An 18,045-nucleotide genomic window follows, 5' to 3' on the forward strand; every position below is an offset into this window, starting at 1 on the left:
TGCACTTCTGCTAGCAGAAGGCTGATATGGCAGAAAAACACCACCACATTTATGAAAGAAACCAACAGGCACACTGGCTCACACTGATGGCTCTCCTTCCTGCCCATGAACACAGATATCCTCACAGTCCTAGAAAACCAGCTGACTATATGAATAAAACACCCCTGCACATCAATGCTCTGCTGAATTAAGCCTTGACAAATGTCCTCAGATTGCCTATACTTCCCTCTTTCAGTGCATCTGTTTCTTTTCAAGGATTCAGATGTAATAAAAAGCCAAATCTGTCTTGTTCCAGTGTCTTTGGTACTGTAGTGCATTAGTCATAGTAATGCTAAGAACTTACTATTTACAATTCTGTAATCTTTTACCTAAGCCACTGAGGCAGCATTTCCAAGGCCTCTGTGTCAAAATTTTCCCCTTACTCTTCCCATCCTATTACAAGCTTATTGTTACTCTCAAAGCCTTGCACTTGCAAATCCTGATGGTGTTGTCATGACAGGTTCTCTTATTCAATACCATAGGAATCACTGGCATGTGATTCCTCCCTCTCCTAGCTTCCCCCTTTCATTCCCTTTTTTACTTTTTTTATATATACTATATATACATGTGTATATATATATTTAATAAAAATCCAAAGCACAGTGCACAAGGAAGCAGTTAAGGACCATCTAAATCCTCAAAAAATATTCAATTTTTTATGTGCACAGAAGCATAACAATTAATCAGTGTGCAACCCTGACACCTAACCAGCATACTTCAGTTAACGCTCAGAATATTCTAATTGGGAACAACCCAGAGGGAATTGTGTGGATCCTAACGAAAAATATACATAGCATTAGGGGAAAGATGTCAAAAACTCAACAGAATCATCATCATCACTGCAGCCTGATGAAATTCAGAGAGCCCTCAGAGGAGGATACTTGTCTGGGATCCTGTCCCTGCTATTCCCAGATAGACATTGGGTAGAATTTTCCTTTTCCTGTTTTTTAATTTTCAGTCTTTCTCTTATTTGTCCTCAGGAGCATCTTTAACCTGAATATCCACCAGCTGTGAACTGCCCCCACCCATAAACCTTGATGGGCATGTCTCAACACCCTTCCTGTAAAAGTCTCCTGGGCTACTCCTAGGTACTACTGCTACAACGATATAAAAGGTTTCTTTTTTGCTCTCCAGCAGCAGTGGTATCTCTGCGCTCCTGCAGGTATGTATAAATTCATAGATATTTATTTATGCTTGCAGGCACATTATGCAAAGTCGTGAAACAAAATCATAATGTTCTTCTGGGGTATCCATCTCTCTCTGAGTGTCAGCACTGTTTTAAGTGTCAGATGTTTTAAGAAGAAATCCTTCTTTGAAACATTTTAAATTTTCTAGTGTCCTATTTTTTTCCTCTCTAACTTTATCTCAAATTTATAAAGTAGTTGACACCAGATGGTAATGCAAAATTCTTTTTGTTTGCTATGATAATGTTGTGAAAGTGAGTAAAATATGCCTTCCTAAAGTTTTCCACAGACACATATCCCTATCTCTGCTCTAAAAAATGTAAACTGGCTTAGCTAATTTACTTTCTGTCTTCAAAGTTGTGGTTTTGTAGTGTTGCACAATGAAGCACTGAACACATATCTGAAGAGTAGCTGCCTCATCTTGCTTACAAGTGACTGGAAATGGCACATCCAAGACCAATATGTTAAATGCAAGCCCTACATGATGGGATGAACAGTGCAGGCAGTGGTCATCATCTGTTCAATTTGTTACTTGTAATGATAGATCCTAATGGCTGATCATTGTCCTGAGAGAGATCCTTAAGGCTTCTTTCCAGAGAGATCTGTGCTGCAGGCTGGGTCACTTCTGCTCTGGGTTGAAGACAGAGGGATGCTCTAGCAGAGGGGTAAACTGAGTGGCCCCTTTCTTCCTGCTAGTCACCCATGTTCCACTGACACCAGTGCCCAGACACAAGGAAGGTAAAAAGGCTCAAATCATGAAACATTTCACCTGGGTACATGCAGCTGAGTCTCCTCCAAGAACACAACTGCAGAGGGTGAGCAGACCTAAGTCCAACGGTCAAAATCAGGCTGAAACCACAGTGAGGAGTCTCCTAACATGCACACAGTACCAGAAATAATGTGAGGTCTTAACACAGTAATAGTACATCTGGCAATCATAGCAATCTATTATATGTGCCTGGAAAGAGTTGTTACATCATCCTACCTTACAAGCTTTTTTTTTTCCCATCAAATGTTCTTTTAAAATAATTTACACGTAAAAGAAGTTGGCTAAAAGTCTAGTAATCTCTTGCCACTTCAATGATTCTGCAGTTCTACTCTCCCTTTGAGAAAAAACCTTGCTTCCTCAGCTGCTTCAGGAAAAGCTGATGCAGTTGTCATGTAATGTGAACTATTTGGTTAAATAGGCACAGAGGAATAGATTATCTACAAGGTCTTTCAGAAAAAGACTGACTGAAAAATAGGGCAGAAGTTGGGATTTCCACTGGAAAGTCTTAGCTTAATTTAGTAGATTCCAAAGTAGCCAGTCATATATGAAGAATATAGAATTCTTTCAGATTTTCCTTGTGATTTCTCTGAGGTAAAGCAAAGAATCCAGGCACTGCAGGTAAATGAGGTGTGTTTCATTTTAGATGGATATACAAGCAAGGCAATTTTAGGTTAGATTTCTGTAAGATCCCTCTCTGTGGGAAAGGCCATATTGTAATGCATCCTTCCCTGCCCCCTGTAGCATTTCATAAATCCTTCTCTGCGGGAAACTGAGTTTCAGCTGTCGCATTCCAAAACCTCTCAACTGGTATAAATTTCAACTTGATGATGATATACTCAGTCTTAACTATTCCTTTAATAGCAAAACATGTTTTATTACTCTCATATCCAAAAAAAGGATTTATAAATGTTATTTTTCAGTGAGAAATAAAATTACAATTACATTATGAAAAGACTTTTATAAGGTTGTGGGTTTTTTCCTAAAAAGATGGAAAACCAAACCAAATAATTTGATACAGAAGGCAGTTTCACAGAAAAAGCAATCCCAAAAATGCTCATAGAACCTTTTATTGTTTGCTAATGTATTAAAATTAGTTTTATACTTGATGGCAAAAGTACTGCTATACAAGAACAAAATTTCAAGTACATAGATTATATTTTAAAGTATACATCCATGAATTCAAATAAGCCATCCTTTGGCAAACAGCAGATATACATAAAGGACCTTGGAGTCTTTGAAACCTATTGCCTAAATCAGAGTTCACATTGAAGATCTGCTGCAAGGCTATTAAATCCATAAGAGGAGAAATGTAAGTTGCTACATTTCTATAGGCTAAGGATCAATTTTCTCCCCCTCTTGGCCAAATCCTAGTAAGTCCAGCTATATTTCAGGAATGTTCCAATTTAAAATTTATTTGAGGCATGGACACACAGAGTATGAATCAAAGAAATTTTCTTGCCAGGCAAAACAGAAAAGAGCAACACACAAGAGATATATCCCTTCCTTCAAGTTTCACCTCTGCCCTAATCTGGCTTGGTTTTCCTCTATCTCAGGGCTCAGATTTTCCTGGGCACATTGTTCTCTTCTGGGGCTTCCTGATCATTTGCACTTGGCAGGTACCAGGAGCAGTAACCTCCATGCTTCAGTCCATAAGCAACTTTTCTTAGGGCTGTTTTACTAATTTCAGTCACAATTCTGTAATCAAAATGCGTCCACAAAAGAAATGTAAACCTTCTGCCTGCCAACAACAGAAAAACCTGTACTGCAAGACCCCACTTCTGCCTGGCATGCAGTCCCTGAAACGGTTGGTTAGAAATCCTACTTAAGGCTGCAGTGTAAAAGGACTTTTATTGTGTTAGTCTCTTCTGCTTCCCCCTTCTCAAATAAAAGAAAACAAAACCCAAACATCTCAAAAAATCCCAAAAAATACCCAACAAAACAAAACCCCCTTTTAATTGAGGTAGTGTGTTTGTGAAGGAGGCATTGACTGCTGATGGACAGAATAGACACTGTCACCTCATCTCCATTCGTACCCTGTAGTCTGAAATACCATTCAGCTTCTCACGATTTAATCTTCATCCCATAAATCAAAAAGGGAACATAAAAATTACTTATCTCACTAGTAATGCTCTGAATTGGGTTATGATCCTTGCCTATGCAGAGGTGATGGATTATTGTGGGCTTGATTAAATGATTGTTTCCGATAGTCAGAAGTATGATATATTACACTTCCTCTGGTGGACTACACCGAACGTGCAAGATATGACCACATGTTTATGGCAGGCTATCCTGAGGGCTCTGAACCTCATTTAGAAGCAAACTGGTTATTAAAAATCAGGAAAAAAGTATCTACCATCCTGGAGACATACCAACATCTTCTGTCACAATGCTCTCATAAAAAAATGTATGGGTGGAGAGCTGAGAAAATCCTCTGCAAGAATGTGGCTTTCAGAAAACTTTCAAGAAATCATATCCTCTTGGGCCCCTTTTCTTTCCTTTTCCCAATCTTTAAAATTCCCATGTATTTGAAAGAAAGACCTTCTACATGAGCACAGTCCCAGAAAGCAGCCTTCAGTGCATTGTCGCCTACATTTTCAGATTCTTTATCTGTCTTTATGTGGCTTTCCTGAATTCACCAAATTCAGATCACAGCTTTACAAAAAGCACTACAGTTACAATTTACTTTGGAACATCAATTAATTTTTGATTCATGTGTGAAGAACAGTTTATTACCCATCTTCATTCTCGGCAGATTTACTTAATTTGCTGAGGCAAACTAACCAATTGAAAAATCAAATTATTTAAGGAAAATTATAGGATAATAAGGTAATTGGCATTAGTATAATAATCGTAATGTGCAGAATATTGCATATTTTGTGTTTTGTTGCAGAAAATACAGCAATATGCTAGTGGAAATTTTTAGTGGCAGAAATATGCTGGTCATATATTTCTCTTTCTAAAGTAAATTTCCCTTTTAAACCTCATTCAGAGAAGGAAGCTTCTAACACCTGATTGCATCAAAAGGCATCATTTTACAGAAAAACATTTGAGTGACTCTCTCCTGTGATTCATTCTAAACACAGTGAAAATGAACAAAAGTCAACAAAAGGGATTCTGACTTCATTTTGGGTGATTTACCTGTAAATCCTAATGGACAGTCTAGTCTGGAGTAGCCCTCCAAAGGATCAGTGAGCCATCATCATCATAATGAAGTGAGAGGCTAATTTTTGGGAACTTGCTCTCGCGGAATATTCAGATTGAAGCCATTTATAGTATGAAAGGATTTTCTTAACCTATCTGCCTGGTAGCTGACATTAACCAAGGAAAGGACAGGGACAACATCACAGAAACAAACTATTCATCATGGTGATGCATCATGTCTCTCTATGGGACTGTCAAACCTCAAAGAACAGTTTTAAAAGCATTCACAGAAAAATAATTACATAATTAAATATATAAGAGCATTTCAAACACAACTCAGGTTGACCTTGTTAGGTTGAACACATGTAAAATAATTCTAGATGAGAGGTATGAATTCATTGCTTGCCCAGATTTTTTTTTAATTGACTGATATGTCGCTTTCAATTTTTCTATTTTAAAATGAAGTACAAAAGAAGTACACAAAAAAGAGCAAGAATTATTACTGAGTACCTCAAGACAAAATTCTCATTCCAGCAATTTGTTCTCCTAGAGATATCAAAAGATATCTTCTCCTAGCTTGAAAAAGTGCTTCAGCATATACACATGTATATTCATACTGATCCAGTCAGGAATTTTTAACATAGAGGAATTTTCAGTTAGATTGGGAAGACACATGTAAGTCACTTTATCCTTCTCCTGAAGTCTTAAATGCAGAGTTATGGCAAAAGGGTCAATTTTCAGCCACAGATGCCCTTGGTGGAATTGTTCAGACCAAACTATTCACCTCCTGAATCTCTCCATTGTACTGCTGAACAGAAAACTCACAGATGGACATAATACCTTTCTATTTTCACTCTTCTGATTCCCCTCTTCGTGTGGATACATCATGCTGATGTGTTCTTCATCATTTTACTATTCATCACTGGCCAATTTTATTATTATGAACACAAAACTGGAACAAATGTTGGAAATTTTTTCACAGTGTGTATTAAATCTTAAGGAAATGTTATTGAATAACTATGTTTTTGTTAAACATGGATTTAATGAGTAATATTCACTAATGTTTCTCATACCTCTTCAAACATATTTAAACTAGGAAACCTCTCTACAGCTCAATGGTGAATTTCATTCAATTTATTCTGCTTATAATATAATCAGAAACTTTATCATCATTATCAGACAGATCTCATAGACTTCACTGGGACTTAGTCACAGGATTAAAGCTTTCCTGAGAGGGTTAGAATTACTTGTGTGAAATACTTTGCTCTTTTGTGCTCACAGCTGAATTTCCTGATCCCACAGATTAAAAGATTTGTGTCTCGGTATCTAATCCTAATGTCCTGACCTACCCAGTTTCCTCCCTCTGGAAAATTTTCAAAATCTGAAAAATATTTTGCATAATTAGATTTTTTTTTAAGAGTGATACTATCGTCTTTGTCATTATCACTTATTGCAAATACTTTATAAATACAGACATATAATTGCATACACATATATACATCTAGTTTATGTACATCTTTATTTATTTGATATTTTATATTTTATAATATATATATTTATAATATATATAAATTCAATATCTATGTAGATACATTTGCCAATGTTTTGCTTAAATTTGGTTCATAATTATGCCTGGTATTTTCTTTTATGTACTTCACATGCCTTATCTGCTGAGAAATTTCCCTCTTTTTCATCTCAATACCAAAAAAAATGTCTACACTGAAATAGCTAGAGCAGTGCCTTCATCATCATGTTTCTCTCTTCCTCTCCCCTGCCTGGGCTCTGTGTGAAACACACATAGATCCCATCTCTGTTTCCTTATCTTCTATACAAAAATACATCAAAACCAACTATGGATGCAGTGTAGCAGCAACACGGAATGTACTTAAGCCTCTACAAAGCAACATACCTGCCTCATAGCACACAACAATTAGGAGATGAGAGATGGTAGAGCCAGCACTGATTTTTTAATAACATGCTGTGATTCATTGGGCTACAGAAAATGTGAAGTACATTGCCCAGACAGCCAATAAGTACAGCTAGATAAAGTACAGCACAAGGCTAATTTCCAAATAGAATTTCAGACAGTCACTGTTTATCATTTTGCCAGCTACAGACTCTAATGTCTTTGGGGCCTGTCTGGAACAACTTGAGGAATCAATCAACAGCTATCCATTAAAAATGATTTGTCTTTTATTTATAAATAAAATTTACATAGATTATTCACAAGTCACAGAAAATCAGTAAATAGAAGAAATTAAGTCCTATCCTTGTCTCATGCCAGATCTTCCCAAATAACAGACTTTCTTTTTCCTCTCCTCATCTGCTTCCTGTTTGTTTGCATTTTTAAAGCTGCATCCTCAGTGTCTGATCTCCAAACAAACATAAGCTAAGCCAGTCAGGAAACCCTACTCAAGAAAACTTGAGTCCATCAAAATATGAGTCTGTTCCATCTCTAAGTCAACAAATAGATTGCCCTTGACTTGATAAAATGTACAATTAGTCTAAGAAGCAGCTATTACCATCCTGGATCTTCCCTGCATGCTCACAGTAGCACAGCAGCTTGACACTGCCTTTCCTCATCAGTCATCTGTGCACACATATCTAAATATTTATTATGAAATCAGTGATTCGTTTTCAAAGTGAGCAGCACACATGAAACCAAAAGAAGGGAAGGGAAGGGAAGGGAAGGGAAGGGAAGGGAAGGGAAGGGAAGGGAAGGGAAGGGAAGGGGTTAAATGTTGTGGGTATGGGACATCTATATCTTTTCAGTACCAGTTGTACATTTGTACTTTCTTTCCAGTGTCATGGTAAAGCGACAGAAACCTGAGGAGCTGACCTGATTTTTCAATATGTGAAAGATCTGCCATTATTCCTTCTGAATGCCAGGTCATTGATAATTTATTCCCTCCTCCAATGTGGAAAAAAATTGTTTCTCTATTTTGTTCATTTTGTGTCTATCTTTTTTCTTAGTGTAAGCAGCACATGGAAAGGGAAAGAAAGGATTTATATTCTGGACTGACAAGGTAAAATTAGAGATGTTAAATTATTTTAAAATGCAGTGTTTTGCAAGTGCATTTAAAACCTGATGTTTTCTAAAGAGGTATGTCTTGAAGGGTTGATGTTATCCTTCAAATAAAGAAATCAGTAACACAAGAATTCACTTGGATTGTTGTGAAATGAAATTTGTTTCAGCCCAACAAGTGCAACAACATCAGTGATATTTTGCAAAATGGTCCCCAAAATAAAATAAAAAATACTAGAATCAAAGTGACTCTCTAAAACCCTCCACAAAATCTCAGACACATGAATCCTTATTTATGAGTATTTAGGTGGCCTCAGTGACCTTCATGGTACTATAATACCTCATTCCAGACATTTCCCATTTGAAACCTGGTCTGGTTTACCCACTTAGATGAAGTTGGATGATTCAGCATTAAGATCAAATTACTATCTTTATTAGCTATTTGGAAGATGTGATAAACTGCCTGTGAATTTAATCCACAGAATTAGAATTTACTTCATATACTGGGAAAAATAAGTTCCAAGTCTTAAACACCAGCCCAGCTACCTTCTTGCTTCTCTGCAGCTCCCCAGTCTTCCTTCATCTGTGATGTGGTGTGCAGAGCAGCAGAGCTCATTCCCAGCATGGGGCCCAAAATGTATTCCATATATCAGGACTGCAGTGATGTGACAGACTCAGACTGTGAAAGACTATTACAAAGAAAAAATAGCGACTAATTAGCAAAATACAGGACGGTTCAATGATGTGAATCTGAAATCAGCTGGAAATAACTACTCTAGAAAATGTCAGTGCAGGAAGAGGCAGCTGTGGTAAATAAGCTGCAAGAATTGGAGGTGAGACATTCAAGCTTACTTTTCAGCCTGAATGCAGACATCTTGAATAGCTTTGGACAACTCAAATTGATTTTCAAATTTGGATGCTCATATTTGTACATTAAATTTCATGGCTTCACCAGTTAAAACTTCTGAATGTCTAATAGTGACACATTTAAAAGTTTAATGTTTAAATGCCTCCACTTGAAAATGAACTTTTTTTCAAGTGTCAAATTGTCTCAGCTTGCCCCCTGAATAATGTGTGCTAAAAGATCTGTTGTGTCAGCTGAGAAACTGATAGATTGATTAATGATGATAACAATGATGAAAAATATGATGAAAACCTAAAACGAAATATTGTACCAAAATATCAGCACTATGGTAAAGCTTCACACTGAGTCCCTGAGGAAAGATCATTTCATTTGACACAGCATTAATGTGGCCATTAGAGTGATAATTTAAATTATTTGCCATACCATATCTTCTGCTAAGAGTATTTCAAAGTGGTAAAAGTACACCAAGAGTATTATTATATTTTTTAGATCAACAACTTTCATCTAGCCTCATTTGGAAACAAAGAAAAAATTTTAAAAGCTGGTGAGTAGGGCCAAGGCTGCACAGTGATTCCCTCACTCCACACTCCGATTCTCACACACCAGCGTATGCCCAATGGAAAAAGACATAAACAATCTGCTTCACTCACATCACCATTGTCTGTGGTGCACTTTGTGATCTCACCTAGCTTGTTCAGGAGGTCCCTTAGCTGTGTCCAATCACAATCATCAAGGACTGTACAAGCTTCACAGCTGGTGAGATGAGGGACCTTCACAGCCTCATCACAGAGAAATGTAAGCACAGTAACAGTTTTGTAAATAAACCTCAGATTGATTCCTCATGCCAATTCTTAAAAACAGACCTATTCCAGGTTTTCATCTGTTATTTCAACTTACTGCTGACACCAGAATTTTAAACAACTTTGCAGGCTACAGTGAAGGTCACAAAATGAAAGGGACTTTTCAGTAGGAGCAACTGGACAGAAGATGAAAAATAAGGTAGTACTACAGCTGAATACCTTTCATTTCTTTCATGTCTGGTTATGCTTTTGGAAACAAAAACTGTACATAAAAAGTAAGACTTCTATCCTACTAACAGAGTCTTATGCACCAGTTTCTCCTATTTCAATGTTATGTGCTCTAATTACATTTACTCTACCTATTTCTTTGTGCTGACAACTTGCCTGCTTGCACAGTGCTGGACAGTGTCCCATTAGAATTCCGGCTGTAGCAGTTCTGGCCAAAACAGGTGAGAGATGGAAAGTGGGGGCAGAGATGGGTTTAGTCTGATGAAAACAGATTAAATCAGTTTTTTTTACCTAAGGCAGCATGAGCTAAGTAGAAGCAGATAAAGGAATAGCCCAAGTATGCTCCAAAATTGAGATGAAGAGGCTGCAGAGGAATGGAGGGCTGGAATAAACTGCTGGTCCACATAAAAGAGGGAAAGTCCAACCTGAACTGGTTTTTTCCTTATCCTATCAGAGGTCATTTCAGCTGCTTCAGCTCACTTAAAGCCTCCAGCACTCCTCTATGCACAAAATTTTTTTCCCACAAAGTTAATTTTGGGAGACTTCAGGAGATTACAAATGCCAAAAGGTGGTTTAATAAATAACAGGTTTTTACTAACTTGATCAAGAGTGCAACTCCTTGTACATTTTCTGGGGTTTGACCCAAAATTTCATAGTATCCTACATGCCCTAACTCAGGCACACTGCATTGGAAAGGAAAATGCAGATATTAAAAATTGTAATTCAGTTAGCTATCAGATAGATTTCAAATGTTAACTAAATAACAAGAAAGATTGCTAGAAGAAAGATTTAGATGTAACACTACATGTTCAGTCAGGGAACCGGGTATTTGGCTCCTTCTGCCTTCATCTACCACAATTTCTCACACAGGTGATATTGGAAATGACACAGATGTTCCATTCTGGCAATTTTCATTTTTTAAATGGTACTGTGATAGGTGTGCTGCCATCTGATTTAGAGGAACTCTGGAGACACTCCCGGATTTCAGTGGAAAATGAATGAACATCTAGCAGTGTCAACAATTGTGAACACACATGGGGAACTAAGCTAACCTTGCATGTCCAGCCTCTCCTTTGGTTTTCCAAGCAGAATAGCAGTTAAGCAGAGCTGATCTTACCAGCTTGTTCAGAAGATACTAATGAAAGCACACTTTTGAAATTGAAATACCATGAAAAGAAATCTTGTGGAGAAAATTCTATGATCTTCAATAAATTGTCCACAAATACTGCTCTCCACAGAAAATACATTACTTGATTAGCTTCTGTTTGGAGAAGGCAATTACTGGGTTGTGCTGTCACTGGAGCAGAAAAGGGAGATGCTGTGCCTGCAAACGACAACATTTGGGCACAATACAGAATGGAAGATAACAAAGGTACCTCTTATAAATGAATGGGGTTTTGAACAGGAGGTTAATGTACTTTAAAACTCCTAAGAACATTGATATGAATAGAGCAGCACAAATGTGCACCACTGAGAGATCTCAGCGCTGCTTTCTAAAAGTTCCATCTCAAACCACTTACTCGCTGTAAAGTTTAAAGTAGTTCAGAAGGTACGAATTCATACCATTACCTCTTAGGAGCATCTCTTCTGCAAGAGGGCATTACCAATATGATTACAAATATAATACTATTAATAAATAGCTTGCTCAAATTTCTTTTGAGGGCTGTTCTTGGGTTTTACTGGGTTTATGTTGAGTTGTTTGGGGTTTTGTGCTGTTGGTTTACCTTTTCTATTTTTTGGCTGGTTGGTTTTGTTTTTTTACTCTTTATGTTCTCCATTAACTTAGACAATTAATTCACGTTTATATGCACCAGGTTGGATGTCATCACACAGAGCGATAGTCACAAATTCTAAGGAGGATAGATGTCTCCTCTAGTTCATGAAGATAAACTTCCCCAGGCAAGTAGTAAGTGCACGAGGCTAATTTGACTGGACTCTGCAAAAGCTCATCTTCTCCATGTGACTATACTAAGATCCTATGTAGATTAGGCTTCCTAAGCTAAAGTACTTTCTATTATAATCCATATTTCCTAGGGAGCTTCATAATCATCTTACGTACAATTGCCTTTTCAAAAAATAATTTTCTGTATAAATCAGCTCTGCTTGACCTTTGAATTTTTCCTGTCACTGTTTCACAGTCTTCAACTGTGTCTATAAACCTTCCCTCTCCAAGTAACACAGGTGGTACTGTTTGTGTTGCACTAAGGGTGTATCAGTATTTACACCTCAGATATGGCCCTGCTTTTATCTTTTACTCGTGTTCACAATTAAATTATCAGCCACTATGACTTCTAGTTTTACTTTAGACTAGCTTCCTTCCAGATGCTGTTATTTCATTGATGTTTTTCAGTGAGTACATTTTCCAAGAGGTACCTACCCCCATTTGCCACTTCTATTTCTGTACAAGACTGACATAACTGCTTTTAACTTGCCAGGTATTTTTATGTTAAGTACATCTGTGAATTAACTCTTTCAGTAAAAGAAAAATGAGCATACCTAAAAAGCTATTGCTTCAAAGTAGTTCACACCCTAAGTTTATCAGATAGCTTATCTCCCAGTAATGCACTAGTTTTTCACTATTCTGAGTTGGATTCTTTTACTGACTTTAAAAAAACTTGCTTATTTGTATTTTGCATTAATTTCTGTCATTTTTTTTGCCCAGACAAAACTGTGTTTGATTCAGTTACACCTATTGAAGGACAAACTGATTTGTTACTTCATTATGTCAAGTGTCTGTTGTGCTAAAAGATGTTTATGTGTTATGTTTTGCTAATAACACTTCTAGGGAGTAACTGTCAAAACAATTTGATCAGTTTAAATAATTAGGAACATGACTAAAAGCAATTCTACTGCATTACTCTTCACTGTGTTATGGAGAGATGATCCTAAATAAAAAGTGGTCATTCAGAATACCATTCAGAGCCCTGTTTTAGAAATGCACATAAAACAAAAAAAACATGTTTATTTGTATAATGCTGAGACAGACTAGCAGCTCCCTAGCAACGCCTTTCCTAGGTCCTCTGAAGAAAGAAGGACCTGTTTAGCACAAATCTGTACAAAGGATCAAATTAATCTTCAGCTGTCTGCAATATGCTCGAGATAAAAATCTGCCTGAGGTACATTCCATGCTCTCCAAAAGCATCAGCTCCAGATGTACACTTGTAACTACCCACAACAGTTTACATTTAGGTTAAATTATTCAATGCCATGGTCAGTTTTGGTGTTACAATTGAAAAAATCTATGTTAACAAACTAGCCTAGAAAAGACAGGTTTTGGCCTCACAAGAAGCATAACTAATGACATAAAATCAAGTAAAAGAATGGCTGCCTTATAGTGGGAGTAGTTTTAGTTATATTGATGGTGAATAATCAGTAATCAAAAGACACAAATATTATTCATTCAATATTTAATAAACCTATTTCACTTAACTCCGAGGATCATAAAGCTTTTTCTGAGAAAACTAACAAGTTTAATTTGAGTTCATCATCATTCTTATATTCTGCATGATTATCTGAAGTATGTTCATGCAACACTAAGGCTTTCAAGTTCTTGATTAACTTCTTTTTTAGGCACTGTTAATTACCGCAGTATTCATTCTCTCCTATCAGAAAATGATTACATTACCTTTAGCTATATATTAAGTCATTATTTATATTTGCTCAGTATCCTTTATGGATTCTGTACAAAGCCAGCAAAATCTGTCACAGTTTTAAAACTGAAGTATAAAACTTGATATAAAGTTGGCCATCTCCATCTGTGTGTCTTAATTTTCCAGTTGATTCAGAGAGAGATATACATCATTACTTTCCCTTTATAGCTCATAATCATTCAGGATTGGGCAAATATAATAATGTCCAAGCTTCATTTTAAAAAATACTCTATGAGTTCTGATCCTGTGAGGACATCTAGTGAGCAAGTCCATATAGAAACAAAACAGTAAATATTCCTACAAGATGCACAATGAACAGACATTTTCATCAAATCTTTTATTGCAGACAGACGTTATTTTGCTTGTGTTATAGCAGCTTCTAAAGCCAGGCAGTGGTTGAAATAGGCTCCTTATATGCTTTTCTATAAGCATGCAGAAAAGACAAATCCATGTCCCAAAAGTTTACACTCTCAGGAAAAATTATTTCACACATTTTCACATGCAATTTTACTGCCTGTGGTAACATACCTTTCATAGCCTGTTTGAAATATTTATCCTGATATTATTCCTGTGATTATCACAGGGTAGGTAGACAGTAAGTTTTGGCAGCAGGAGCCTTCTGGCGGGGGCTCTCCAGAGACAGGGTGCAAGGAGCCAGTGCCAGCCAGCTGTACCTGGCACTGGGAGCACTGCACAGAGACACTCTGGGCCAGCAGGGAAACCACATGAGAAGCAGTGGAAGGAAGAAGAAGGTCCCACATATGTAGCACAGATTGCAAAAGATTTGACAAGCATGTTTACAGAGGAAAAGAGAATCACTTTGAGACCCAAAGTTGAATCAACATCTGGATTCAGCTAAGAACAAGGCAAGGTAAAAAGACAAGATTTATCTCCCTTGTTTTCCATTTTTTTTCCAGGTAGAGGGATTCTCCAGGTCACTGCCATACATCTATCTGAACATAGCATTTGAATGTGATCACCATCAATGCTTTATTAGACTGAAAAAGAGGGGCAGAAAAAAAATTCTCAAAGTTTGACGTTTTGATAAACCATTCTGTTTTTCATATGCAAGCTTTGTATGAAAACCATAGTATCATTCAACAAATGATCAGCTACAGAGTGCCTTATCTACAAAATATGCTGTATCACCTTAATGATATTGTAAAGGAAGGAACATCTCAAAGAAAGCCTGTTACATTGGGCCTACTTGTAACATCTTAAAACTTGGAAGATTTTGAAGAATTCTGCATTCAACTTTCAAAGACAAAATTTTGTGTTGTACACTACATGAACACTGTTTTTATTGACTTGTGTATACAACTGCATTTTCCTAACCCTCTTTTTGTTTACTGACTTGTGTACACAACTGCATTTTCCTAACCCTCTCTTTGTTCTCTGCAAAGGCAATAACCCTCTCATTGAAAGATTGCATATAAGAGACTTGGACTATTCTAAATTAAAAGCCCCAAACAGTGTTTATAGCAGAGGTATTAATTGATAAGGCCTCCAATTTCCATCTAATTATTTTACAAGCCAATATCTCTAAATCCTCATTAATATTTAAGAAGCTGACAGGTAATTCAACAAGCTTAATGAAAACTAGTAATGAGATACAGAAGGTATTTTTGCTACATCCCGTGGCATGAGCACAGGGGATCCAAAATATCTGAAAACTCTGTGAAAGAAAGAGCAAGGAAGAGCAAAAGTAAAGAAATGCTTTAGTTAATTCATTGGTTAGGACCTATGCTAGGGTTTTGCATGCATGGTCTTTTTTAGTCATCCAGACACCTTTATACTTTCAAGAAACCTCCAGTCTAGAGGTTTGTCATTACACTGAAAACCAACCCCTTATGTTAGAGGAGCTAACAGAGAAAAAAAAAGAGTTAGTTTTTTGTATTTGAAAAGTAATTAGGTATTGTTGGAAAAATATCTTAGTTTTTTGTGAAAACTATTCACAGAATAAATGGTAATTGGTATGTGCAAATAAGCAGGACTTAAGAGTGGGTATGGAAATTCTGAAAGCATATTTCTTTTTTTTTTCTAGCATGTAAGCATTGAACATTAAACAGCACTTACTGAAATGATTGTCTGAAAATATTTTGACAGCTTCAGAAAAAGATACTTGATGCTGATTTGATTTATGCAATTATGTTAAACATCTGAAGGACAACTGCTGTGTTATGTGATTTGATGAGATATTTTGTAAAAAGTAATCTAAAATAAGCTCATTATCTGGTATTGTTTCTGCTCGGAGACTTTTTAAGGTTATTCATAGTTACTTGAAAAAACTAACACTAAGGAAATTAAAACATTTATAAAAATTGCTGCAGAGGTACTTTTGGCATAAAACTTCACACCATGAATGACAGTAGTCATTAATGGTTGGACCACTCAGAAATAGTAAGGCCATATGCCCATAATAAAGTGAAGAGCAAACGTTAGAAAGAATGGCAGAGAAAAAGTTAAATCATTCTGATATCAACTCTAGTATCCAGTGACTGCACCCAGTTTACTAAAGGAAGAAAAATCCCTGTTGATCACCAAAACATCATTGATTCTCTCTCCCACAAAATCTATAATATCTAAAAGAAACCTGACACACTTGAACAGCTATCAAGGGCAAGAGCTACTCATTCATCAAAATAATTGCCTCCTAAATGGCTGTGAAAAACTCACCCTTGACAATCATTGTACAAAACGCATAATATACCTAGAGCTGCACATAAAAATGCTAATGCCTTATTTTATTGTAAAGGAAAGGTTAAAATGTGGCCTCTCATTTTTCACAAAACTGTTATTTGATTAAAAGGCCACATAACACCATTTCTGTTGAATCTAGTGTTTTAAATTCCCCAGAACAATAAATATGAAGATCAAATGAGCTGAATAAGCAAAGAGTGCCTTCTGTCAGAACAGCCAAACTACTTTGACTGCATCAACTCATTAGCTCAGGCTCTCATTTTTATCACTTCTGATTCCCTAGCATGGCCACACATCCTCATCCAGGCCAAGATGGATTAAACCATTCCTGCCCTCACTAATGTATCTCCTCAGCTCTGTTTGAACAGGGGTAATGATGTGCCCCCCTTAAGCTGTGCAGGTCAGAATGACTTGGAGAAAATGACTGTGTTTACCTGAAGTAGTAGAGGAAGTGCTCTCACCATCTACTTCGTAAGAGCAAAGCTGTGAAATTTTCCAATGCACCCCACGGGGTGAGGAGAGCAGGCAGCCACACACTGCCTTGGAATTGCAGCAGCTTGGGTGAGTGACGCTTAATTTAGGCTAAGTGCCTTGCAAATACTGATGCCTTTGCATGAGACAAAACCAGGGGGTTCCCAGGGGTTTATTCAGACTTCTACACACCTTTCTTGCCATCAAAAGTGCTGGGAAGCAGTGTGAGAGGCCCTTTGTGGGGTGACTGAGGTCAGCTGAGATGTCTAAAATCAGTTCTGTCACCTCTAAGGTGGTGATTTCCAAAGCCTCCCTGAAGTCTGTTTCTTCAACTTGCTCCCTTGCAATTCTGTGCTCAAGAGTTTACTTAAGTAGATGCAATCACAAAGAGCACAAAGATTCAGCTTGTGCTCATTGCTGCCTCTGCTTTTGCACTTCTTTTTCAGAGCACTTTTGAGTGGATGAAAAGGTGTGGCTATACAGGAGTCCTCCTACATCTACTGCAACTCTTTGCTCTGGATCTGAACCAAGCTGTTGGGACATCATTGTCACAGGAGGGTTTTTTTTTGCTCAGCGCAACGGTGGGCATGAGCTTACTATTCGTGTTGGTAACTCTTCCGAATAAATCCACATCTGGTTTCAGGAGAACTTTCCCATTCATTTATGTTCATTTTTCTGAATCAGTTTATTCAACTAGTCACTGCAGTATGGTCATTTTTACACATCTGATAGCCTACTTCCATTTCTTTTTTTTCCATTTCCTTGCTTTTCACTACATCTGAAACACCTGATTATTTACCAGCCACAGGAAGTGGAAGAATAAAGCAGTAGTCATTCCTTCAGTCATTTCCAAAGCTGAATGCATTATCTTCTCATTAGAAATCATACTAAATTTTGGCATAAAAAATGGGACACAAACACCAACCTTCACTGAAACTTACATTTGTGGTTTTTACAGTCATCATTTATGAATGTATTGATCTTAGACTTTCACTAATTTCTATTAAAATATCTTGCATTCAAAAAATGAAAGTTATGTAAAAGCTTAAGTTTACTCTTTGCCAATGTACTTTATAAAATTTTAATACCAATGGCAGCTGAAAAAATGCATCAAAATTTAGTTGCTGGGGAAAATAACCATGCTGCACTCTGAAGCACTTTTATATGTTTATT

At 36.9% G+C, this 18,045-nt stretch overlaps 1 long non-coding RNA gene across 1 annotated transcript in view; it reads right to left on the reverse strand.

Annotated features, from left to right (window-relative positions):
* LOC146436172 (uncharacterized) overlaps positions 1-10,691 on the reverse strand; it is a 31,266-nt gene extending 20,575 nt beyond the window's left edge. Inside the window, exon 1 of the long non-coding RNA XR_014852554.1 lies at positions 8,705-10,691. This is a non-coding gene — a long non-coding RNA (uncharacterized LOC146436172). The remainder of the gene's footprint in view (positions 1-8,704) is intronic.
* Between the last annotated feature and the right edge of the window lie 7,354 nt (positions 10,692-18,045).

This window comes from Lichenostomus cassidix, chromosome 5 (genome assembly GCF_008360975.1).
Source record: "Lichenostomus cassidix isolate B80296 chromosome 5, HeHo_3.0, whole genome shotgun sequence".
Lineage (NCBI taxonomy): Eukaryota > Metazoa > Chordata > Aves > Passeriformes > Meliphagidae > Lichenostomus > Lichenostomus cassidix.